The 26018-nt window shown below is 45.5% G+C and overlaps 1 pseudogene; it reads right to left on the bottom strand.

Annotated features, from left to right (window-relative positions):
- The window catches only part of LOC121552154, a 49230-nt pseudogene extending 38863 nt beyond the window's left edge, over nt 1-10367 (bottom strand).
- Nucleotides 10368-26018: the final 15651 nt, after the last annotated feature.

Genomic DNA, 26018 nt, shown 5'->3' with positions numbered 1-26018 from the left:
GGTCTGATTTAACCAAGATTGAACTCTTTGGCCTGAATGCCAAGCGTCACGTCTGGAGGAAACCTGGCACCATCCCTACGGTGAAGCATGGTGGTGTCAGTATCATGCTGTGGGGATATTTTTCAGCGGCAGGAACTGGGAGACTAGTCAGGGAAAGATGAACGGAGCAATGTACAGAGAGATCCTTGATGAAAACCTACTCCAGAGTGCTCAGGACCTCAGACTGGGGTGTAGGTTCACCTTCCAACAGGACAACGACCCTAAGAACACAGCCAAGACAACGCAGGAGTGGCTTCGGGACAAGTCTCTGAATGTCCTTGAGTGGCCCAGCCAGAGCCCAGACTTGAATCCGACCGAACAGCTCTGGAGAGACCTGAAAATAGCTGTGCAGCGACACTCCCCATCCATCCTGACAGAGCTTGAGAGGATCTGCAGAGAAGAATGGGAGAAACTCCCCAACTACAGGTGTGCCAAGCTTGTAGCTTCATACCCAAGAAGACTAGAGGCTGTAATCGCTCCCAAAGGTGCTTCAACAATGTACTGAGTAAAGGGTCTGAACACGTATGTAAATGTGATAAACCTGTTTTTGCTTTTTCATTATGGGGTATTGTGTGTAGATTAATGAGGAACCCCCCCAATTTAATCAATTTTAGAATAAGGCTGTAACGTAACAAAATGTGGAAAAAGTCAAGGGGTCTGAACACTTTCCGAATGCACTGTGTCAATCAGCAAAAAATATAATAAGAACAAATCAACAGCATATGGTCCTGCTACGGTAAGATCATCATAGTTGAAGAGATGTTGAACCTGAAATGTTGATGAATGTCCATAGTCAAATTAATTAATTAACAAATAAAATTGTTAAGTCTTGTGCCACCAGTGTGTGATAATGTGTCAAATAGAATAGAATAGAAAATAAGTGAATACTTTGTGGTGTACCTGAAGCAGATCTGGTTGATGTGGTCAGTCTCCAGCAGCATCTTCCACAGCAGACACAGGAAGAGGGGTGGCGATCCCTGCATGGAGAAGTGGGTGATGATGTCGTTCTCGTTGGTCATGCTCTTCCTGTACTCCTCCTCCACGTTCTTCTTCAGGTTGAAGCGGCTCTCCTTGGGAACTTTGTTCTGCTTGAAGAACGCCTGGGGGAATACACACAGAAATGTATTTTTCTTTCGTTCTGTGAAGACAGATACTAATACGTTCCACTGAGACTTTATGTCTGTCTGGCATCCGAAAAATATGAATGGACTCCGTTTGTGTAGTAGTACCATTATTAATATAACATATTCACTTAAGCCTCCGGGTTGGGATTTACTGTTGTGATTAGGGTTGCAAAATTCCAGGCACGTTCAATAAATTCCCTGGTTTTCCAGAAATCCTGGTTGAAGGATTCTGGATTTCCTGTTTATTCACGGGGTTTCAGGAAAACCAAGGAATTTATTGAAAGTTCCCAGAATTTTGCAACCCTAGTTGTGATATGATTCTCTGAGTCAATAATTCTTTATGGCCGCCTATGTAGACATAAACCCTAAACCCAGTCAGGTGACTATCTCTCTGTACCTGAAGAGGAGCAGGGAAGCAGCGGAGGGTGTGAGAGGCCCAGTTGTGAGGAGTGAAGTTCAAAATGGTCTGCAGGATGTCCTTACACCACGTACCCTGGATGGAGTCAGAGCCTGTGAAGAAATCTGGGACACAGAAAGCAGAGGAAGGAAAATTAGTCTTGGGTTAGGAGAAGGTTTTCTTAATGCTAACCTACTAATTAGCATTAAACACTGACCTATAATGAGTTTTACAGCCATTATATGAGGGCACGGTTGAGCTCCTCAGATTCAGCTGACAGCACTGTTTTGGGGTCACTGAGGAAGCGGGTGAACTGAGGCTGAACCTCTGAACTCCCTAACGCTGTGATCAACCTCAGGGCTGTGCTCTCAACACTGAGGACACAGAAACAGACAGACAAAAAGGTTACTTTTATGTGACTGTAAAAGCTAGTGGTTATGTTGCAGAAAGTTGCGCATTTGCAAAGAGCTGACCCATTTCGGTGTTTCTATGGAACGTTCTTATTGAATTGGCAAAGATTGAATTACTTCGGCTCAATCCTTCCCAGCCTGAAGTATCTGGTCGGCATGATTGTAATGAGCTATGGTCAGAAAAACTACTGGCCCTTACAAACCTGGTCATAAAAACTCCTGTCCCTACAAACATGGTCAGAAAGACTCCTGGCCCTTACAAACCTGGTCAGAAAAACTCCTGGCACTAAAAACCTGGTCAGAAAAACTCCTGGCCCTACAAATAGCGGATGACTGTGCCTGATCCTGTGGTTACTGACCAAGGGTGAAGCTGGTTCTGGTTGGTCTGGGGCACGGCGGCCAGCGAGTGCGGGTGGCTGAGCAGCTGGACGCGGTAGTGGGGCTGGATATGCTGCATACGGTAGCTGAACATCTCCAGCAGAGTGTGAAGGATGCCCCGGGCATGGGACTTGAACACATTGGGCAGGAGCTGGCCTGGTAAAACAGGACATCATGTTATTATAGTTAGAACCTCATATTGAGCCATCTGTTATTCATACAGTGCCTTCAGAAAGTATTCATACCCCTTGACTTATTCCACATTTTGTTGTGTTACAGCCTGAATTCTAAATGGATGAAATATATTTTTTTCCTTACCGATCTACACAAAATATCCCATAATGACAAAGTGAAAACATGTTTTTAGAAATTTTTGCTAATTTCTTGAAAATTAAATACAGATATATCTCATTTACATAAGCATTCACACCCCTGAGTCAATCAATACATGTTAGAATCACCTTTGGCAGCTAGTCTTTCTGGGCAAGTCTAAGAGCTTTGCACACATGTATTATTATTTTTCAAATTCTTCAAGCTTTGTCAAGTTGGTTGTTGATCATTGCTAGACAGCCATTTCCAAGCAACTAAGCCACTGTAACTAGGCCATTCAATGTTGTTTTGGTAAGCAACTCCAGTGTATATGTGGCCTTGTGTTTTAGATTGTCCTGCTGAAAGGTGAATTTGTCTCCCAGTGTCTGTTGGAAAGCAGACAACCAGATTTTCCTCTAGGATTTTGCCTGCGCTTAGCTCTATTCCGTTTCTTTTTATCCTAAAAGAAACTCCCTTGTCCTTGCCGATGACAAGCATACCCATAACATGATGCAGCCACTACCATGCTTGAAAATATGAAGAGTGGTACTCAGTGATGTGTTGTGTTGGATTTACCTCAAACATAAAGCTTTTTATTCAGGCCATAATGTTAATTTCTTTGCCCCATTTTTTGCAGTTTTACTTTAGTGCCTTTTTATTTATATTCAGGCTTCCTTCTTTTCACTCATCATTTAGGTTAGTATTGTGGAGTAACTACAATGTTGTTGATCCACCCCCAGTTATCTCCTATCACAGCCATTAAACTCTGTAACTGTTTTAAAGTCACCATTGGCCTCATGGTGAAATCCATGAGCGGTTTCCTTCCTCTCCGGCAAATGGATGCCTGTATCTTTGTAGTGACTGGGTGTTTTCATACACTATCCAAACTGTAATTAATAACTTCACCATGCTCAAAGGGATATTCAATATCTGCTTTAATGTCTACCCTTCTTTGCGAGGCATTGGAAATGCTTTTCCAACAGTCTTGAAGGAGTTCCCACATATGCTGAGCACTTGTTGGCTGCTTTTCCTTCACTCTGGGGTCCAACTCATCCCAAACCATCTCAATTGGGTTGAGGTCGGGTGATTGTGGTGGCCAGGTCATCTGATGCAGCACTCCATCACTCTCCTTCTTGGTCAAATAGCCCTTGCACAGCCTGGAGGTGTGTTGGGTCATTGTCATTTTGAAAAACAAATGATAGTTCCACTAAGCCCAAACCAGATGGGATGTCGTATCGCTGCAGAATGCTGTGGTAGCCATGCTGGTTAAGTGTGCCTTGAATTCTAAATAAATCACTGACAGTGTCACCAGCAAAGCACCCCCACACCATCACACCTCCTCCTCCATGCTTCACGGTGGGAACCACACATCCGTTCACCTACTCTGTGTCTCACAAAGACATGGCGGTTGAAACCAAAAATCTCCAATTTGGACTCACTAAAGGACAGATTTCCAGCGGTCTAATGTCCATTGCTCGTGTTTCTTGGCCCAAGCAAGTCTCTTCTTATTATTGGTGTCCTTTAGTAGTGGTTTCTTTGCAGCAATTCGACCATGAAGGCCTGATTCACGCAGTCTCCTCTGAACAGTTGATGTTGAGATGTGTCTGTTACTTGAACTCTGTGAAGCATTTATTTGGGCTGCAATTTCTGAGGCTGGTAACTCTAATGAACGTATACTCTGCAGCAGAGGTAATTCTGGGTCTTCCATTCCTGTGGCGGTCCTCATGAGAGCCAGTTTCATCATAGTGCTTGATGGTTTTTGCGACTGCACTTGAAGAAACTTTAAAAGTTCTTGAAATGTTCCAGATTCATGTCTTAAAGTAATGATGGATTGTCATTTCTCTTTGCTTATTTGATCTGTTCTTATCATAATATGGACTTGGTCTTTTACCAAATAGGGCTATCTTCTGTATACCCCCCCTACCTTGTCACAACACAACTGATTGGCTCAAATGCATTAAGAAGGAAATAAATTCCACAAATTAACTTTTATCAAGGCACAGCTGCTAATTGAAATGAATTCCAGGTGACTACCTCATGAAGCTGGTTGAGAGAATGCCAAGAGTGTGCAAAGCTGTCATCAAGGCAAAGGGTGGCTACTTTGAAGAATCTCAAATATAAAATATATTTTGATTTGTTTAACACTTTTTTGGTTACTACATGATTCCATATGTGTTATTTCATAGTTTTGATGTCTTCACTATAATTCTACAATGTAGAAAATAGTAAAAATAAAGAAAAAACCATTAATGAGTAGGTGTGTCCAAACTTTTGACTGTATATATATATATATATATACAGTGGGGGAAAAAAGTATTTAGTCAGCCACCAATTGTGCAAGTTCTCCCACTTAAAAAGATGAGAGAGGCCTGTAATTTTTATCATAGGTACACGTCAACTATGACAGACGAAATGAGAGAAAAAAAATCGAGAAAATCACATTGTAGGATTTTTAATGAATTTATTTGCAAATTATGGTGGAAAATAAGTATTTGGTCAATAACAAAAGTTTCTCAATACTTTGTTATATACCCTTTGTTGGCAATGACACAGGTCAAACGTTTTCTGTAAGTCTTCACAAGGTTTTCACACACTGTTGCTGGTATTTTGGCCCATTCCTCCATGCAGATCTCCTCTAGAGCAGTGATGTTTTGGGGCTGTCGCTGGGCAACACAGACTTTCAACTCCCTCCAAAGATTTTCTATGGGGTTGAGATCTGGAGACTGGCTAGGCCACTCCAGGACCTTGAAATGCTTCTTACGAAGCCACTCCTTCGTTGCCCGGGCGGTGTGTTTGGGATCATTGTCATGCTGAAAGACCCAGCCACGTTTCATCTTCAATGCCCTTGCTGATGGAAGGAGGTTTTCACTCAAAATCTCACGATACATGGCCCCATTCATTCTTTCCTTTACACGGATCAGTCGTCCTGGTCCCTTTGCAGAAAAACAGCCCCAAAGTATGATGTTTCCACCCCCATGCTTCACAGTAGGTATGGTGTTCTTTGGATGCAACTCAGCATTCTTTGTCCTCCAAACACGACGAGTTGAGTTTTTACCAAAAAGTTCTATTTTGGTTTCATCTGACCATATGACATTCTCCCAATCCTCTTCTGGATCATCCAAATGCACTCTAGCAAACTTCAGACGGGCCTGGACATGTACTGGCTTAAGCAGGGGGACACGTCTGGCACTGCAGGATTTGAGTCCCTGGCGGCGTAGTGTGTTACTGATGGTAGGCTTTGTTACTTTGGTCCCAGCTCTCTGCAGGTCATTGACAAGATCCCCCCGTGTGGTTCTGGGATTTTTGCTCACCGTTCTTGTGATCATTTTGACCCCACGGGGTGAGATCTTGCATGGAGCCCCAGGCCGAGGGAGATTGACAGGTCTTTTGTGTTTCTTCCATTTGCGAATAATCGCACCAACTGTTGTCACCTTCTCACCAAGCTGCTTGGCAATGGTCTTGTAGCCCATTCCAGCGTTGTGTAGCTCTACAATCTTGTCACTGACATCCTTGGAGAGCTCTTTGGTCTTGGCCATGGTGGAGAGTTTGGAATCTGATTGATTGATTGCTTCTGTGTACAGGTGTCTTTTATACAGGTAACAAGCTGAGATTAGGAGCACTCCCTTTAAGAGTGTGCTCCTAATCTCAGCTCGTTACTTGTATAAAAGACACCTGGGAGCCAGAAATCTTTCTGATTGAGAGGGGTATCAAATACTTATTTCCCTCATTAAAATGCAAATCAATTTATAACATTTTTGACATGCGTTTTTCTGGATCTTTTTGTTGTTATTCTGTCTCTCACTGTTCAAATATCCTACCATTCAAATTATAGACTGATCATTTCTTTGTCAGTGTGCAAACATACAAAATCAGCAGGGGATGAAATACTTTTTTCCCTCACTGTAACTGGTTGTGCCACCTGTAGCTGCAATGACTGTAACCAAATGCTTCCTGTAGTTGTTGATCAGTCTCTCACAGCTCTGTGGAGGAATTTTGGCCCACTCTTGCATGCAGAACTGCTTTAACTCAGCGACATTTGTGGTTTTTCAAGCATGAACTGCTCGTTTCAAGTCCTGCCACATCTCAATTGGGATTAGGTTGGACTTTGACTAGGCCATTCCAAAACTTCAAATGTGTTGCTTTTTATAACCATTTTCATGTAGATTTGATTGTGTGTTTTGGATCATTGTCTTGCTGCATGACCCAGCTGCACTTCAGCTTCAGCATACAGACAGATGGATGGCCTGACATTCTCCTGTAGAATTATCTGATACAGAGCAGAATTCATGGTTCCTTCTATTAAGGCAAGTTGTCCAGGTCCTGAGGCAGCAAAGCATCCCCAAACCATCACCATGATTAACCGTTGGTATGAGGTTCTTACTGTGGAATGCAGTGTTTGGTTTTCGCCAGACATAATGGGACCCATCTTGTCCAAAAAGTTAACTCAAGTTTGCCAAAAAGCACCTGCAAGTACCTGGATGGTCATCAAGAGTCTTGGAAGAATGTTCTATGGACAGATAAGTCAAAAGTATAACTTTTTGGACTGTGGACATATTTAAAAGAGATCTTAAAACATTTTTAGCTTTGCTTTTCCTTTGAATGCTTTTTAGTCATTCAGTTTGTGTCATTCTTTTGTTTTGTATCTTAGGTGTGTTGTGTAATAAATATTTCAGCTTTTATCTTAATTGTTTTGTGTTTGTTTTTTCCTGTAAAGCACATTGCGTTAGATTCCATGTCTGAAATGTGCTGTAAAAATGAAGCTTGATTTGATTTGGAACATAGCAGACCCAAATGTCCGCAATAGAGCTGACGTGACTCCTTTTTCAACAGTGAAAGGCATGTTTGTTCTACATTATGTTTTATTTGAACATTCCACAATGTTGTGCACTGCTGAACACAGCCCAGGACTTACTGATGAATCCCTTGATGCACAGGGACTCTATCTCCATGTAGACCAGCAGTCTGCTGTAGGTCTCCACCAGGGCTGTGGCCAGCGCGATGCTGGACTTGGCGTGGACCAACTTGATCACCCGCGTGGCGATGCTGTGGATGAGGCTGGAGAGAAACAGGACATTTAGTCAGATTTTATTTATTTATTGAGTTATCGCTCACCTTTTTTATTAGGCTTTGATCACTAAACTGTCAGAATACTGCATATGCAAGTGTTGATCTTTTTATTGTAAAATCAATGAGCACTGAATCCTCTGCGAAGCCGGCAGAGCATATTTTTCATGGCTTAAAAAAGATGAGCCCACTCATCTCTGTAAAAATAGCTTTTAGGTTGAAATGGATAGATGCTGTTTACACTCATCACCACCACTCTCTATCCTTAGTTCTAAATGGCAACTAACAGCAGGGAAAATACAACAGTCATCAACAAGAGAGGGAGGAAGACTTCACGCTTTAACATGCTCATCTGTTATTTGTGATGTAGCACAGAGTAATTTCCTTTCATACACACTGGGCTACACTGAACTGAGTGAGGGGAAATGACGACAATGTTTAAATGTTATGTTTAAATATAGACTCATTATCTAAAACTCATTCCGTTTTAAATAGGGCAGTATAAATGTGAATAAAATTGACATGGCATGTCCTTAAAAAACCACGACAGGGATCCAAAGTACTGTATTTTTAAGTAGATTATTTTTAGCACAGCATTTCAAGCAGGGTGTTTTTTTACTTAATTAAAAACATCATAGGACGCATCCTCAAGTCTTCCTGTAAGCCTCTCGTAGGCTGAGGATATTCCATTTTTACTTCAATAACCCCTAATAAGAGCTCTAACTACACTGATCACAAATAAACGCAATATGCAATAATTTCACAGAGTTACAGTTCATAAGGAAAACAGTGAATTTAAAGAAATTCAGTAGGCCCTAATCTATGGATTTCACATGGCTGGGAATACAGATATTCATCTCAAAGGAGAAATGCTCACTAACAGGGATGTAAACAGAATTGAGATAAATACACTTTTTGTGGGTATGGAACATTTCTGGGATATTTTATTTCAGCTCAAGAAACATAGGACCAACACTTTACATGTTGTGTTTATATTTTTGTTCAGTGTAAATGAAGTATGACGTTACGACACCGAACTGCAGTCAGGTCAAGACCCTTTTGAGGAAGACGAGCACGCAGATGAGCTTCCCTGAGACGGTTTCTGACAGTTTGTACAGAAATTCTTTGGTTGTGCAAACCCCCAGTTTCATCAGCTGTCTGGGTGGCTGGTCTCAGACAATCCCGCAGGTGAAGAAACCCGATGTGGAGGTCCTGGACTGGTGTGGTTACATGTGGTCTGTGGTTGTACCTACTGTCAAATTCTCTAAAACGACGTTGGAGGCGGCTTATGGTAGAGAAATTAACATTCAATTCTCTGGCAACATCTCTGGTGGACATTCCTGCAATCAGCATGCCAATTGTACGCTCCCTCAAAACTTGAGACATCTGTGGCATTGTGTTGTGTGACAAAACTGCACATTTTAGTGGCCTTTTATTGTCCCCAGCACAAGGTGCACCTGTGTAATGAGCATGCTGTTTAATCAGCTTCTTGATATGCCACACATGTCAGGTGGATGGATTATCTTGGCAAAGGATAACATCTGACTAACAGGGATGTAAACAAACTTGTTAGTGCAGCGTTAGTACACAGATCCAATATTTGCATGCTAATGGCAGATTTGGCTGGGAGTTGATTGATGGAGATGGGGCCGCAGATGCCTTAATTGCGTCCCCTTGGAGATGGCAGCTCCAGATGTAGCTAGGCTCAGAGTGGAGCATCCTGGTTCCTGTGGGGCTGCTCAGACAGATGGAGGAGACTGAAATAACAGGCCCTCAGAGCTCTGATAGGCAGCACACCGAGAATGGATGTGTGGTAGTCAGTCCCTTCTTACTTGGGCTACCACACAGATACACAGGGGGCAATGCTACTGTATAGTCCTACTCCATGATCTCCCCTCTAGATACAGTGAGCATGCCAACCTCTACACCTATAGATGTACACACACCAGGGGAGAACGACTGCCCCCTCTCATTGAAGCCATGGAAGTTGAAGGCCAACCGCGGTACTGCAGGCATTGTTTGCATCGTGTTACAAAAATATTTTTTAGAGGACAATAATTGGTACCAATAATTGATTCTAATACACCAGATGTATGACTTTGAACCAATTCTTTTTTTAAATCGCACACAGAAGAAGTAAGGACAATTTAGTTGCTTATGGCAGCCTGCAGTACCCCGGTCGGCCTTCAACTTGAGTTACTTAATGAGAGGTGGCAGCACTGAGCTAGCCTTCATCGTCACTTCCTGGAGTAGCTCAAACTGCTATGTTATGTCTCCATGAGTTGCCATCTTAATCTTAACCGACTTTATTTGGCTTCAATGCGCAATTGATTCTTCAAATAGGAATGGAAGGTGTCACGTGATCCATGGCTTTGTCCATTGATATATACAGTCATTGACACACACACACCTCTTTCTCTGGGTAGAGCAGGTCAACAGGGAGGAAGTCTGCCAGGGCTTTGAACCAGTTCTTCTGGATGCTGCCAGAGATGAACTGGAGGAGGACCCACATCAGGTGGTCTCTGCCTTTGATCTCGATCGGCCAGCTGAGGAGCAACATACACAAGACAGACATTTTAGACACTGTCTGTATAACGGTCTCTCTGTCTCACACACTTACTGTGTGGAACAGAAGTGCTTATTCATCCGCTAATGGTAAAAATGAAGCAAGAACAAGCATTAAAGATAATAGGACAAATGACTGTGTCCACATCTACAGTGGGGAAAAAAAGTATTTAGTCAGCCACCAATTGTGCAAGTTCTCCCACTTAAAAAGATGAAATGAGAAAAAAAAATCCAGAAAATCACATTGTTGGATTTTTAATGAATTTATTTGCAAATTATGGTGGAAAATAAGTATTTGGTCAATAACAAAAGTTTCTCAATACTTTGTTATATACCCTTTTTGGCAATGACACAGGTCAAACGTTTTCTGTAAGTCTTCACAAGGTTTTCACACACTGTTGCTGGTATTTTGGCCCATTCCTCCATGCAGATCTCCTCTAGAGCAGTGATGTTTTGGGGCTGTCGCTGGGCAACACGGACTTTCAACTCCCTCCAAAGATTTTCTATGGGGTTGAGATCTGGAGACTGGCTAGGCCACTACAGGACCTTGAAATGCTTCTTACGAAGCCACTCCTTCGTTGCCCGGGCGGTGTGTTTGGGATCATTGTCATGCTGAAAGACCCAGCCACGTTTCATCTTCAATGCCCTTGCTGATGGAAGGAGGTTTTCACTCAAAATCTCACGATACATGGCCCCATTCATTCTTTCCTTTACACAGATCAGTCGTCCTGGTCCCTTTGCAGAAAAACAGCCCCAAAGCATGATGTTTCCACCCCCATGCTTCACAGTAGGTATGGTGTTCTTTGGATGCAACTCAGCATTCTTTGTCCTCCAAACACGACGAGTTGAGTTTTTACCAAAAAGTTCTATTTTGGTTTCATCTGACCATATGACATTCTCCCAATCCTCTTCTGGATCATCCAAATGCACTCTAGCAAACTTCAGACGGGCCTGGACATGTACTGGCTTAAGCAGGGGGACACGTCTGGCACTGCAGGAGTCCCTGGCGGCGTAGTGTGTTACTGATGGTAGGCTTTGTTACTTTGGTTCCAGCTCTCTGCAGGTCATTCACTAGGTCCCCCCGTGTGGTTCTGGGATTTTTGCTCACCGTTCTTGTGATCATTTTGACCCCACGGGGTGAGATCTTGCGTGGAGCCCCAGATCGAGGGAGATTATCAGTGGTCTTGTATGTCTTCCATTTCCTAATAATTGCTCCCACAGTTGATTTCTTCAAACCTGTCAAGCCCTGGCTCTGGGGACTCTTAAATGTTGAGCCAGGGTGTGGATTTTTCTATGTTTTTTATGTTTTTTGTTCTAGATCGTTTAGATCTATGTTGGCCAGGGTGGTTCCCAATCAGAGGCAGCTGTAGCTCGTTGTCTCTGATTGGGGACAATACTTAGGCAGCCTGTTGGCACCAGTTAGTTTGTGTGATCTTGATCCGTAAAGGTTTGGTGTGTGTAACCTCAGGACTTCACGTATCGTTGGTTTGTTGTTTTGGTTTTGTTTGTGTGTTAAGTACTAATTAAAGATGTACGCTTATCACGCTGCGCCTTGGTTCCACGAGTCATCAGTCAACGTGCGTGACAGAAGATCCCACCAAAAAAGGACCAAGCAGCGTGTCCAGGAACAGACAGCCTGGACTTGGGAGGAGATCCTGGAAGGGAAGGGATCCTGGACTTGGGAAGAGATTCAGGCCGGAATGGATCGCCGTCCTTGGGAGGAGACTGTGGAGGCGCGCTACAGAGAGGAGCAGCGGCATCGCAGAGGGTACCGGCCGAGGAGGAAGCCCTAGAGACAGCCCCAATAAAACAATTTGGGGGAGCTAAAAGGGTGGTTGGCGGAGCCTAGAGTTAGAGCAGAGCTAACTCCCCGTACTCAGGCTAGGAAGCGTGAGACTAGGCAGGCTCCGTGTTATGCGGAGCCACGTACTGTGCCGCGAGTGTTCCGGCACAGTCCTGTACGTCCGGTGCTAGCACCACGCACGTGTCGTGCTAAGATGGGCATGCAGCCAGGACGGGGTGTGCCGGCTCAACGCTCGTGGCCTCCAGTACGCCTCCTCGGTCCCGTATATCTTGCGCCAGTGCCACGTGCTGTAGCGCCAGTACGAGTGCACAGCCCTGTACATCCTGTGCTGATGCCTCACACATATTGTGTGGAAATAGGCATTTAGCCAGGACGGGTTGTGTCAGCTCTCCGCTCCAGACCGCCAGTCCGCCTCCACAGTCCGGCCCGGCCCATTCCGGCTCCCGCACCAAGCCAGTGGTGCGCGTTGCCAGCCCGGTCCGGCCTGTTCCTGCTCCCCGCACCAAGCCAGTGGTGCGCGTTGCCAGCCCGGTCCGGCCTGTTCCTGCTCCCCGCACCAAGCCAGTGGTGCGCGTCGCCAGCCAGGTCCGGCCTGTTCCTGCTCCCCGCACCAAGCTGTGGGACGGGTTGTGTCAGCTCTCCGCTCCAGACCTCCAGTCCGCCTCCACAGCCCGGTCCGGCCCGTACCTGCTCCCCGCACCAAGCCAGTGGTGCGCGTTGTCAGCTCGGTCCGGCCCGTTCCTGCTCCCCGCGCCAAGCCAGTGGTGCGCGTCGTCAGCTCGGTCCGGCCCGTTCCTGCTCCCCGCGCCAAGCCAGTGGTGCGTGTGTCCAGTCCGGCACGGCCCGTGCCTGTTACACCGGTGCCTGGTCCGGCACCGGTCAGCTGCTCCACTCCAGAGTCAGAGCAATCCGCTCCACCGGGGTCCGGTCCAACTCCAGTCAGCGGATCCACTCCGGAGCCAGAGCAATCCGCTCCACCGGTGTCCAGTCCAGCTCCGGCCAGCGGCTCCAGTCCGGAGCCGGTAAGGTTTGGTCCACCGTCGTCGGGTCCAGCTCCAGTCAGCGGGACCAGACCAGGGGCGCAACGGGGAGGTGGAGAAAAGGTGGTGGTCACGCCCGGAGCCGGATCCGCCCACCCGGCCCCTACACTCTTGTGTTTGTGTGGCGTGGTCGCAGTCCGCGCCTTTGGGGGGGGTACTGTCACGCCCTGGCTCTGGGGACTCTTAAATGTTGAGCCAGGGTGTGGATTTTTCTATGTTTAGTTTTCTATGTTTTTTGTTCTAGATCGTTTAGATCTATGTTGGCCAGGGTGGTTCCCGATCAGAGGCAGCTGTAGCTCGTTGTCTCTGATTGGGGACCATACTTAGGCAGCCTGTTGGCACCAGTTAGTTTGTGGGATCTTGATCCGTAAAGGTTTGGTGTGTGTAACCTCAGGACTTCACGTATCGTTGGTTTGTTGTTTTGGTTTTGTTCGTGTGTTAAGTACTAATTAAAGATGTACGCTTATCACGCTGCGCCTTGGTTCCACGAGTCATCAGTCAACGTGCGTGACAAAACCAAGCTGCTTACCTATTGCAGATTCAGTCTTCCCAGCCTGGTGCAGGTCTACAATTTTGTTTCTGGTGTCCTTTGACAGCTCTTTGGTCTTGGCCATAGTGGAGTTTGGAGTGTGACTGTTTGAGGTTGTGGAAAGGTGTCTTTTATACTGATAACAAGTTCAAACAGGTGCCATTAATACAGGTAACGAGTGGAGGTGTCAAAGGCTGATGTGTATGCGGTGGTGGAGTCAGGCGCAGGACACAGAGGATAAGTAAAGACGACTTTACTAGAACACGAAGTACGCACGAAAATAAACGTCTCCAACACTGGAGGGAAAAAACACCATATGCGTAAAATGACACAATGAGTATAACACCGACACAAGGCATCCAAGACACGCGGACAATAACATACAAAGACAAAACATAAAACAGGTGAACTTATACGTGACATAATCAATACAGAATACGCAACAGGTGTACCCACTAGACATGACAAAACAAACATCGAAAACATCAAGCGGTAGTAGCTAGTACTCCGGGGACGATGAACGCCGAAGCCTGCCCGAGCAAGGAGGAGGAGCAGCCTCGGCGGCATCCGTGACAGTACCCACCCCTTGACGCGTGGCTCCAGCCGTGCGCCGACCCCGGCCTCGGGGACGGCCAGGAGGACGCGGAGCAGGGCGCGTGGGGTGACTCCGGTGGAACTCCGTCAGGAGGGAGGGATCTAAAATGTCCCTCCTAGGCACCCAGCACCGTTCCTCCGGACCGTACCCCTCCCACTCCACGAGATACTGCAGACCCCCCATCCGACGTCTCGAGTCCACGATGGACCGGACTGAGTGCGCCGGAGCCCCCTCGATGTCCAGTGGGGGCGGAGGAGTCTCCTGTATCTCACTGTCCTGGAGTGGACCAGCTACCCCCGGCCTGAGGAGAGACACATGGAACGAGGAGTTAATGTGATAATCATTAGGCAGTTGTAACCTGTAACATACCTCGTTCAATCTCCTCAGGACTTTAAATGGCCCCACAAACCGCTGACCCATCTTCCGGCAGGGCAGGCGAAGGAGCAGGTTTCGAGTCGAGAGCCAGACTCGATCTCCAGGTGCGTACACTGGACCCTCACTGTGGTGGAGATCGGCGCTCGCCTTCTGCCTACGGATAGCCCGCTGCAGATGTACATGCGCAGCGTTCCATGTCTCCTCCGAGCGCCGAAACGACTCATCCACCGCAGGAGCCTCGATCTGGCTCTGATGCCATGGTGCCAGAACCGGCTGATACCCCAACACACACTGGAAAGGGGTCAGATTCGTAGAGGAATGGCGTAGAGAGTTCTGGGCAATCTCTGCCCAGGGGATATACCCCGACCACTCCTCCTGCCGGTCCTGGCAATAAGATCTCAGAAACCTACCCACATCCTTGTTCACTCTCTCCACCTGCCCATTACTCTCAGGGTGGAAACCCGAGGTAAGGCTAACCGAGACCCCAAGCGTTCCATGAACGCCCTCCAGACTCTAGAGGTGAATTGGGGACCCCGATCAGACACTATATCCTCGGGTACCCCGTAGTGCCGGAAGACGTGGGTAAACAAAGCCTCAGCAGTCTGTAGGGCAGTAGGGAGACCCGGCATTGGGATGAGACGACAGGCCTTAGAGAACCGATCCACAACGACCAGAATAGTGGTATTCCCCTGGGAAGGGGGAAGGTCCGTGACAAAGTCTACCGAGAGGTGAGACCACGGCCGTTGTGGAACGGGTAGGGGTTGTAACTTCCCCCTGGAAAGGTGTCTAGGCGCCTTACACTGAGCGCACACCGAGCAGGAGGAGACATAAACCCTCACGTCCTTAGCCAATGTTGGCCACCAATACTTTTCACTAAGGCAGTGCACTGTCCGGCCAATACCAGGATGTCCAGAGGAGGGTGACGTATGAGCCCAATATATGAGACGATCACGAATCTCGAGCAGAACGTACGTCCGCCCCACTGGACACTCTGGAGGAGTAGGGTCGGTGCGTAACGCCCGCTCGATTTCCGCATCGACCTCCCACACCACCGGTGCCACCAGACAAGACTCCGGCAGTATGGGAGTGGGCTCAATGGACCTCTCCTCTGTGTCATATCGCCGGGACAGGGCATCTGCCTTACCGTTCTGGGACCCTGGGATGTAAGTGAGCTTAAAAACAAACCGGGCCAGAAACATGGTCCACCTAGCCTGACGAGGGTTCAGTCTCCTAGCTGCCCGGATGTACTCCAGGTTACGATGGTCAGTCAGAATGAGAAAAGGGTGTTGAGCCCCCTCACGCCAATGCCTCCACACCTTTAGGGCTTGAACCACGGCTAGCAGCTCCCTGTCCCCCACGTCATAATTACGTTCCGCCGGGCTGAGCTTCTTAGAGTAAAAAGCGCAGGGCCGGAGTTTAGGAGGCGTGCCTGAGCGTTGAGACAGTACAGCCCCAATACCGGCCTCTGACGCGTCCACCTCCACCTGGAACGCTAAAGCGGGGTCCGGATGCGCCAGCACCGGAGCTGAGGTGAACAGGTCCTTCAGTTTACCAAACGCCCTGTCCGCCTCAGCCAACCACTGCAAACGCACCGGGCCCCCCTTCAGCAGGGAGGTGATGGTAGCTGCTACCTGTCCAAAACCCCGGATAAACCTCCGGTAGTAATTGGCAAAACCCAAAAACCGCTGCACTTCCTTAACCGTGGTTGGAGTCTGCCAATTTCTCACAGCTGAAACGCGGTCAATCTCCATCTCCACCCCTGACGCGGACAGTCGATGGCCCAGGAAGGAGATGGACTCCTGGAAAAACAGACATTTCTCTGCCTTGACATACAAGTCATGCTCCAACAGCGTACCCAACACTCGACGCACCAGGGCTACATGCTCGGCTCGTGTAGAAGAGTAAACTAGAATGTCGTCAATATACACCACTACACCCTGCCCATGCAAATCCTGCAAGATCTCGTCCACAAAGGATTGGAAGACTGAAGGAGCATTCATTAACCCGTATGGCATGACGAGATACTCATAGTGACCCGAGGTGGTACTAAATGCTGTCTTCCATTCATCTCCTTCCCTAATGCGCACCAAGTTGTAGGCGCTCCTGAGATCCAGTTTTGTGAAGAACCGCGCTCCGTGTAATGATTCCGTCATACTCGCAATCAGCGGGAGAGGATAACTGTATTTAACAGTGATCTGATTGAGACTACGGTAATCAATACATGGGCGCAACCCTCCATCCTTCTTCTTCACAAAAAAGAAATTTGAGGACGCAGGAGAAGTGGAGGGCCGTATGTATCCCTGTCTCAGAGACTCGGCTATGTATGTCTCCACAGCCGCCGTCTCCTCTTGAGACAGAGGATACACATGACTACGCGGAAGTGCAGCACCTGCCTGGAGGTCTATCGCACAATCCCCCTGTCTATGAGGTGGCAATCGCGTCGCCCTAGTCTTGCTGAACACGAGTGCCAAATCATCATACTCAGGAGGAACCGTGGTCGCCCCTACGGAAACAACTAGACACCGCCCGACACACTGGTCAGACCACTCCTTGAGAGCCCTCTGTTGCCACGAAATGGTGGGGTCATGGGCGATTAACCAAGGAAGCCCCAGCACCACGGGATACGCAGGAGAGTCGATCAGATACAACTGAATGATCTCCTCATGACCCCCCTGCGTCTTCATCTTTAGTGGCGCTGTGACCTCCCTAATCAACCCAGATCCCAACGGACGGCTATCTAGGGCATGGATAGGAAAGGGCATATCTACTGGTAGGAGGGGAATCCCTAACTTAACACAAAAATTACGATCAATAAAATTCCCAGCTGCGCCTGAATCGACTAGCGCCTTATGCTGGGAATGAGATGCAACCTGGGGAAACACTGCGTGACCTGTTGCCTCGATCCCCTGGAGGCCCTCCCCAGCACCTAACCGCAGTGTGTCCTCCACGGCCACAGTTGGTGCAGAGGACGGCCTGCCTCCGGATCTCTCTCCTCCTCTCTCTAGCGCCAGCACCCCCGAGCTCCATTGGGCTCGGCTCGGAGGTGCTGGGGGATGGAATGGACGGCCCCAACTCCGGACGTCCGCGGGTAGCCAGCAGGGTATCCAGACGGATTGACATGTCCACCAACTGATCGAAGTTTAGATTGGTGTCCCTGCAAGGCCAACTCTCGTCGAACGTCCTCTCGCAGGCTGCACCGATAGTGGTCGATGAGGGCCCTCTCATTCCACCCCGCATCCGCTGCTAGAGTCCGGAAGTCCAGGGCGAACTCCTGTGCGCTCCTCTTCCCCTGTCGGAGGTGGAACAGACGCTCCCCCGCCGCTTTACCCTCTGGGGGATGATCGAAAACAGCCCTGAAGCGGCGGGAGAACTCAGCGTAGCTGATGGTGGCGGCGTCTATTCCCCTCCATTCGGCATTGGCCCACTTCAAAGCCTTGCCGGATAGACAGGAGATGAGGGCGGAAACGCCAGGTAGAGTTCCACTTGAGTTCCATTTGAAGTAGGAACCCCTGACACCCGGCTGCGGTGCCATCATATGCCCTCGGGAGCGAGAGCCGAATCCCACTGGACTCCGGCGATGGTATGATGGGGCTGGCCGATGGTGGTGGTAATGTAGGAGGAGGTGTGGGCAAACCTCCTCTTTCCCATCGGCGCAGGGTGTCCATCACGTCTTGCATGGCGGAGCCGAGTCGATGGATCATGGCGTCCTGGCTGCTGACCCGATCCTCCAGTGACTCGGGCACCGCCGCTGCTCCTGCTGACTCCATGGGTTGGTATGTTATTCTGTCAAAGGCTGATGTGTATGCGGTGGTGGAGTCAGGCGCAGGACACAGAGGATAAGTAAAGACGACTTTACTAGAACACGAAATACGCACAAAAATAAACGTCTCCAACACTGGAGGGAAAAAACTCCATATTCGTAAAATGACACAATGAGTATAACACCGACACAAGGCATCCAAGACACGTGGACAATAACATACAAAGACAAAACATAAAACAGGTGAATTTATACGTGACATAATCAATACAGAATACGCAACAGGTGTACCCACTAGACATGACAAAACAAACATCGAAAACATCAAGCGGTAGTAGCTAGTACTCCGGGGACGATGAACGCTGAAGCCTGCCCGAGCAAGGAGGAGGAGCAGCCTCGGCGGCATCCGTGACAGGAGGACAGAGGAGCCTCTTAAAGAAGAAGTTACAGGTCTGTGAGAGCCAGAAATCTTGCTTGTTTGTAGGTGACCAAATACTTATTTTCCACTATGATTTGCAAATAAATTCATTAAAAATCCCACAATGTGATTTCTGGAAATGTTTTTCTCAATTTGTCTGTCATAGTTGACGTGTACCTATGATGAAAATTACAGGTCTCTCTCATCTTTTTAAGTGGGAGAACTTGCACAATTGGTGGCTGACTAAATACTTTTTTTCCCCACTGTACCAACAGTTGAATTACACTCAGAAACCCAGATTTGTTTACTCAATGCCATTGAAATGACTTAGTAATCCCACAAATAGCCCAATTACACTGGTTTATCATATTACCATCTGATACAAAATGAAATTCCTTCACTTCACCACCTTAGCTCCGCAATGATAATTAGTTTAATGGAAACCCTAAATTGGCTTTGTACTATGTTAAAAGTTACGTCTATAACTTCCACTCCTTATGGGCAGTTAATTTCTTAAAACGTATCTCTATCAAAGGATCTAACAATGGTACAAACTTAGAAAACCCGTATTCATCATTTCTCACCCATGACGTACGTCTACGTTTGGGTGAGCAAGTTAATACATACATAGCACCCTAATTATGATTTTCTCACTTCTCTAGTAATCAATTACACACATAAACTTCATCCTATTTTCACATCGTCTCAAACTCCATATAGAACGTTAGAAACTTCTAGGTACTCACATCAAAGAATACTTTTGTGGTTTTTTAACCAATTCTCAATTGACACAAATCAACTTCTTCAAACATACTCCCAGTGGAACCAAAAAAACAGACTTTAGTTTCCAGGATTGCCCTGCCTGTCATGGAATCCACCCAGAAAATACAGACTTTTCCACTACTCATACGCCTCTTTCATATAATCTAAATCCCATTTCGTGATGCTTACAGCAATATTGTCAATGATATCTTTTCACACTATCTGTAATTTATCCCTTTTTAAAAATACCTTCTTGAGGATACTCATTATCTGTCCATGCTGATAAATCACTAAGATATGGTTCCACATTGTTTTGTATTATTAGTTCATGCAATGTTAGTAAATCAAATACTTGAATCAAATCCCCAACTTGATCTTTATTAAAATTCTGTTTGCCACTTTTGTCATTGGTGCTATGATTCAATATGTTACATTGTATCTGCTCGTCTCTCTCTCCTGACCATTTTGAGTAACTCACAAAGGACTAACTCTGTACTTCTTTTATGATGATTTACCACATCAAAGACCCATAACCTATTCCTTTTATATTGCCTTACACACTACGGGAATAAAACCCAATCTCTTTACAATGTACTTTAAACATTAAGGGAATCCTGCGCACATTCTCTTTTATAATGTACTTCAAACATTATAGGACTAACACCCACTCTCTTTATAATGTATTATCATTAAGGGAATCCTGCACCCACTCGTTTGTCCTCTGTTGCTTTTACTCATTACTTCAAACACACCCTATTTTGAATCATAGCACCATGTCATTGCCTAATATGATATTCTCCTTACATCCATTTACGTACTCAAATACCACTAATTTGTTCCCCTCAAAAAAATATTTAAATTCTAAACGTTCGTTACAGCTCAGCTTCATCACAGATAAGCAGAATTTGACATAATCAGAAAAATGAACGTCTGCTTACCTGTTAGTTCGGCTGTAAACTGCATCCTGTTACCTCAGACGTCAATCTGTTATGATGAGTTTCTCGGGTATCAAGTAATTCAGGATGCAAGAATATACTTAACACTTAGATGGAGAGTTCATACAAATATTTTATACATTCGGTACCAGGTTCGTCTAACAAAAGTCACGTGCTTCGCCTCTTGTCATCCGAACCACTGAACAAAGAAAATATCTCAGTTTATATACCTCATGTTACACGTTTCTTTAACAACATCTGTTAACCCTCAGTGGGCACTCCCTTCTTTGATGTTATTACCTTGTACCCCAAGTCAGTATATCATGTCCATCAATCATTCTAAGATAAACCTCAGTAAGCTCCCTCGACATAATGGAATCCTTGGTATTCAGACTGTGCGGCACCCAGAATCACTCATCTAATAAATGTAATCTTGTTCCCACAACACCATGAAAATACATCATAACAGTGGGCAAATTTTGTCATCAAAGAAAGAGAAAGAGGCCGGATTTACAAATCCGAGTTGGATGACTGTTCAAAACATATTTTCCCAGTCGGAGCAGGTTTATTCCCGACTTCCCAGTTGTCTTGAACTCACTGGTCAAGTTTTCGCAGTTTTGAGTTAACAGTTGTTTTGAGCGCGGCACAAATCATGCTTCATTGACAGCATGGCCAATGTTGAATGTTTATCATTTTAAATTTGGAAAAGTGCTTGGGACCACACAGCCACTCCACTGAATATCAGGCTGGTGATTGCTTTGCAATGATTGCAGTTAGCCCCTGTCACCGATTCCTTCCAAACCACTCATTTGTTGAATTTGCAATTTCCAACTTGTTGTGTAATGTTTATGTCCAATGGCCGATGAGCACAGATACATTTTATCTATAATTTCTCTTCATTATTCCTCTTCATATGACAAGGATTAAAAAGGATTTACCAGTAGATTGTCAACTTGATTCATGATGATGACTACTAGCTAAGATTTTGAAAGTGTGATGTTGACATGATCAGTCCAATCAAAGCTACTGTACATATAGTTGAAGTCGGAAGTTTACATACACTTAGGTTGGAGTCATTAAAACTCGTTTTTCAACCACTCCACAAATTTCTTGTTAACAAACTATCATTTTGGCAAGTCGGTTAGGACATCTACTTTGCGCATTACACAAGTAATTTTTCCAACAATTGTTTGCAGACAGATTATTTCACTTATAATTCACTGTATCACAATTCCAGTGGGTCAGAAGTTTACATACACTAAGTTGACTGTGCCTTTAAACAGATTGAAAAATTCCAGAAAATGATGTCATGGCTTTAGAAGCTTCTGATAGGCTAATTGACATCATTTGAGTCAATTGGAGGTGTACCTGTGGATGTATTTCAAGGCCTACCTTCAAACAGTGCCTCTTTGCTTGACATCATGGGAAAATCAAAAGAAATCAGCCAAGACCTCAGAAAAAAATGTGTAGACCTCCACAAGTCTGGTTCATCCTTGGGAGCAATTTCCAAACGCCTGAAGGTACCACGTTCATCTGTACAAAAAATAGTATGCAAGTATAAACACCATGCGACCACGCAGCCGTCATACTGCTCAGGAAGGAGACGCCTTCTGTCTTCTAGAGATGAACTTACTTTGGTGTGAAAAGTGCAAATCAATCCCAGAACAACAGCAAAGGACCTTGTGAAGATGCTGGAGGAAACAGGTACAAAAGTATCTATATCCACAGTAAAACGAGTCCTATATCGACATAACCTGAAAGGCCGCTCAGCTAGGAAGAAGCCACTGCTCCAAAACCGCCATAAAAAAGACAGACTACGGTTTGCAACTGCACATGGGGACAAAGATCGTACTTTTTGGAGAAATGTCCTCTGGTCTGATTAAACTAAAATAGAACTGTTTGGCCATAATGACCATCGTTATGTTTGGAGGAAAAATGGGGCAGCTTGCAAGCCGAAGAACACCATCCCAACCGTGAAGCACGGGGGTGGCAGCATCATGCTGTGGGGGTGCTTTGCTGCAGGAGGGACTGGTGCACTTCACAAAATAGATAGCATCATAAGGAAGGAAAATGATGTAGATATATTGAAGCAACATCTCAAGACATCAGTCAGGAAGTTAAAGCTTGGTCACAAATGGGTCTTCCAAATGGACAATGACCCCAAGCATACTTCCAAAGTTGTGGCAAAATGGCTTAAGAACAACAAAGTTAAGGTATTGGAGTGGCCATCACAAAGCCCTGACCTCAATCCTATAGAAAATGTGTATCAGTAGTATCTAAGAATCATCCATTTGTTCCCATGTCCTTACCCAAACTGGGTGCAGCACCTGTTACAACTCTGTAATATCCCTCAAAACACAGGGGTGACGATTCACACAGGATAAGTATTATCAGAGGACTTGTGAGTTTGCTGAAAAACTGTAGGTTTTTAGGGCTGGGATAATAACCTTCCTGCCAAATAAAAATGACTTACCTGAGCTCCCCAATAAAACATATACAGTCCAAACAGGGCTAACGGTTGCATTAAATAGGCGCTCTTTTTTAAAATGATGCATTTGGCGATGTTCAATTCATTCGCACAAAACGTATAAACAAAAGCATTCACTGTGGAAGTTGATACATTGTGCAGCTTCTGCCAAACACTTTGCACACTAGTTTGCTTATTAGCCTGTAATACACAATTCATTGGTATATACAGCCTGAGACATTTGTGTAAATATTCCTTAGAGGCCAGAATGTTGAATAAAATTACATTTAAACTTGTTCTACCTGTTGTCTGTGCGTTTTGTCCTTCTGCTGCTTGGAAATTTAGACAAAATATCCAAGAGCGGTGTTATTAACCCGACTTTCAGTACCCTGGTATGCATTCGGAAATAATTCAGACCCCCCCCTTCCCTTTTTCCACATTTCGTTACATTACAGCATTATTCTAAAATTGATTAAATAACCAAACCCCCCTCAACAATCTACACATAATACCCCATAATGACAAAGCGAAAACAGGTTTTTAGACATTTTTGCTAATTTATTAAAAATAAAAAACAGAAATACCTTATTTACATAAGTATTCAGATCATCTGCTATGAGACTAAAAATTGAGCTCAGGTGCATCCTGTTTCCATTGATCATCCTTGAGATGTTTGTGGTAAATTCAATTGATTGGACATGATTTGGAAAGGCACACATCTGTCTATATAAGGTCCCTCAGTTGACAATGCGTGTCAGAGCAAAAGCCAAGCCATGAGGAGGAAGGAATTGTCCATAGAGCTCCGAGACAGGATTGTGTCGAGGCACAGCTCTGGGGAAGGGTACCAAAACATTTCTGCAGCATTTTAGGTCCCCAAGAACACCGTGGCCTCCATCATTCTTAAATGGAAGAAGTTTGGAACCACCAAGACTCTTCCTAGAGCTGGCCGCCCGGCCAAACTGAGTAATTAGGGGAGAAGGGCCTTGGTCAGGGAGGGGAGCAAGAACCTGATGGCCACTCTGACAAAGCTCCAGAGTTCCTCTGTGGAGATAGGAGAACCTTCCAGAAGGACTCCAATCAGGCCTTTATGGTAGAGTGGCCAGACGGAAGCCACTCCTCAGTTAAAGGCACATGACAGCCCGCTTGGAGTTTGCCAAATGTCTAAACCTGTCTGATGTTTAGGCAATTTTTAGACTATTCAGATTGGAATGGCAACAGTTGAAGCCATTCAATTAAAATGAACTACAACTTCTGTTTAAGAACCCAAGTTTAAAAACCCCCAGAAAAAACAATGTATTGTCACATACACCAGATAGGTGCAGTATGATGTTTTACAGGGTCAGTCATAGTAGTACTGTGCCCCTGGAGTAAATTAGTGTTAAGTGCCTTGCTCAAGTGCAAATCGACAGATTTTTCACGGTGTCGGCTCGGGTATTGAACCAGAGACCTTTCGGTTACTGGTCTAACAGCTAGGCTACCTGACGCCCTACGTCACGTTGAAGAGCATTTGGAGTTAACGGTTTCTGTTGCAAAACGTTTTGCAACAGAATCGGCGAAAGTAGAAAAATCTATGGCGGTGTTTTCCATTAGCCAAGGAGTAACTCCGACTATGGAAGCATCACATATCAGGGTTACTAGCATTAGCTAGCTAAGTATGGTTAACGTTAGCCATATGGCTCATTTTGCAGAACGTTAACTAGCTAACAGGTTTTGGCATTCGTATCTACATGCACCATTACCTTTGTGAATGAGACAGCATATTAAGTATAATGCATACTGAGATAGTTGTAAAATGTGGCTAACCACAAACTTACTACTGTAGGCCATAGTGCAGTGGGTGAGAAATCAGAAAGCTGGGTTTCCATTGAAATCGCCATGTTTCAACGATGGAAAGTAACGTTTACGAAATCATGTCAGAAATCGCAAAAGCACTCTGCTCCATTCACTGAGCATGGATTGCTTTTGGATGCTACGGCCACGGAGTTTCTAAACTGTACTGTCTTTGGTATTTTGGTATTTTATTAGGATCCCCATTACCTGCTGCAAAAGGAGCAGCTAATCTTCCTGGGGTCCACACAAAACATGAAACATGACATAATACAGAACATTAATAGACAAGAACAGCTCAAGGACAGAACTATATCAACTTATTAAAAATAAATAATTAAAGGCACATGTAGCCTACATATTAATACCAATACATTCACAAACTATCTAGGTCAAATAGGGGAGCGTCGTTGTGCCATGAGGTGTTGCTTTATCTGTTTTTTGAAAACAGGTTTGCTGTCCATTTGAGCAATATGAGATGGAACGGAGTTCCATGTAATAATGGCTCTACATAATAATATACGCTTTCTTGAATTTGTTCTGGATTTGGGGACTGTGAAAAGACCCCCGGTGGCATGTCTGGTGGGGTAAGTGTGAGTGTCAGAGCTGTGTGTAAGTTGACTATGCAAGCTATTTGGGATTTTCAACACATTTAGTGTTTCTTATAAAAAGAAGAAGTGATGCAGTCAGTCTCTCCTCAACTCTTAGCTAAGAGAGACTGGCATGCATAGTATTTCTATCAGCCCTCTGATTACAATGAAGAGCAAGACGTGCCGCTCTGTTCTGGGCCAGCTGCAGCTTAACTAGGTCTCTCCTTGCAGCACTCGACCACACGACTGGACAATAATCAAGATAAGAGAAAACTAGAGCCTGCAGGACTTGCTTTTTGGAATGTGGTGTCAAAAAAGCAGAGCATCTCTTTATTATGGACAGACCTCTACCCATCTTTACAACCATTTAATCTATATGTTTTGACCATGACAGTTTACAATCGAAGGTAACGCCAAGTAATTTAGTCTCCTCAACAGGTTCAACAGGTAAACAACAACGAGTCCCAGACAGTTAGAACATACCGGAGGGGGGCAGCGTTTACTAGGCTACCTACATTATTGGGGACATCTGGTTACCAGCAGTGTTTGGAATACATTGAGTTCGTTGACAAAACAGACCAGGGGACGCCTTTTCACACAGAGATTTATTTATAGCAGCCATATCAGCCA

This window comes from Coregonus clupeaformis, chromosome 36, assembly GCF_020615455.1.
Source record: "Coregonus clupeaformis isolate EN_2021a chromosome 36, ASM2061545v1, whole genome shotgun sequence".
In the NCBI taxonomy this organism is placed as follows: domain Eukaryota; kingdom Metazoa; phylum Chordata; class Actinopteri; order Salmoniformes; family Salmonidae; genus Coregonus; species Coregonus clupeaformis.
Note: the sequence above shows the minus strand (reverse complement) of the source record. Positions and strands in the feature narration are given on the sequence as shown.